This window comes from Palaemon carinicauda, chromosome 21 (genome assembly GCF_036898095.1).
Source record: "Palaemon carinicauda isolate YSFRI2023 chromosome 21, ASM3689809v2, whole genome shotgun sequence".
Lineage (NCBI taxonomy): Eukaryota > Metazoa > Arthropoda > Malacostraca > Decapoda > Palaemonidae > Palaemon > Palaemon carinicauda.
In genome coordinates this window covers 41,781,825-41,783,280 of record NC_090745.1, presented here as the reverse complement: position 1 = coordinate 41,783,280, position 1,456 = coordinate 41,781,825, and the positions used below count along the sequence as shown (strand labels likewise).

General features: G+C 43.1%; 1 pseudogene; it reads right to left on the bottom strand.

The window, feature by feature from the left end:
- The window catches only part of LOC137614856 (piggyBac transposable element-derived protein 4-like), a 1,925-nt pseudogene extending 940 nt beyond the window's left edge, over nucleotides 1-985 (bottom strand).
- Nucleotides 986-1,456: the final 471 nt, after the last annotated feature.

Below are 1,456 nucleotides of genomic sequence, written 5' to 3'. Positions count from 1 at the left end.
CTTATAGGGGCAAATTTGTCTTGCTCTTGCCACTCAGTGCGGGTTCCAGGGTCATCAAACCTCAGGCAGGATATAAGGAACTCAAAACCTGCCCTTGGACATTGCTGCTGTATGAATAGTACAACCACTCACCTGAGTCCACATCTGAAGGATAGACAAATGGTTGTCCTGCTGCTGCCCTGACGCTTTTAACACTCCCATGAGTGCTAAAATCATTTTTGACTCTGTTTTTGCATACGTGCATGATTTGGTTTTATGCTTTGATAGAACGAAGTCTATACGTTTATTTGTCCAGGTGACAAATTCCTGCACAATTGTATTTGCAATAAAGAGCCTAAAAGTCTCCTCTGATCCAACAGTGTGTCATGCCTCAGGAGCTGGCCCCGGAGTGAATGATGCCATCACATTCCTTGTTAGCCTATTCTGTGATTGCCCAGGTTGAGGATCATGCTTCCACTTGAAATTACTTCTCGAGGAAATCGATATTTTGTTCAAGTCTACCACACGTGAAACTTCAACCGCTTGGCCTTGTTTCCCTTGCATTAAAGGGGCGGCCGCATCAGAGGTAGTGGCAGGGCTGCAGCAGCAGAGGTAGTGGCAGGGCTGGCAGCAGCAGCGATATTGGTAGAGCTGGCAGCAGCAAAGGCAGTGGTAGGTCTAGCAGCAGCAGAGGTAGTGACAGGACTGGCAGCAGCAGTGCAGAGGTATGCATTTTATAAGGTGTGGATGTGTACATCTTCCTACTTTTTTTCTTTGGGGAAGGTTCTTAACATTCTTCACTATCATCACTTTCAGGTTCTAACAAAGGAAAGTACTCTTTGTCATTATCCCTGTCATAGAGTAGGTCTATTGCTAAATCCTCATCAGGTTCACTTTCTAAATCATCAATTGGTTCCACATCCTCTTCATTGTCACTACCCTTAAATGATGATACACCAGTTTGGTTTATTAGGTCAACCAGCTCTTCATTAGCCAGTTTTTGCATCAGTCAGCAATGGTAAGGTTATATCTGAAATATATCATCCTCAAACTAAAAAGAAACACACGAATCACATAACACAATATCACATCATACATGGTAAACCACATCATTGGGAGATTTCCACCAGGGTAAAAAGTCCGACAGTCACCATATCGCGGAAGCAGCAGAGATAATGGCAGGTCTGGCTGCAGCAGAGGTAGTGGCAGGGCTGGCAGCAGCAGTGGCAGGGTACGCATTTTATGTGTTGATATGTACATCTTCCTCCTTTACTTCTTTTGGGGGGTTCTTCATATACTTCAATATCATCACTTTCAGGTTCTAACGTAGGAGAGTAATTTATGTCATTGTCACTGTTTTAGGGTAAGTTTTTTTCTAAATCATCATATGGTTAACTTTCTAAATCCCATATTGGTTAAACATCATCTTCAATGTCACTACCCATAAGAGATGATACACCAGTTTGGTTCATAAGGA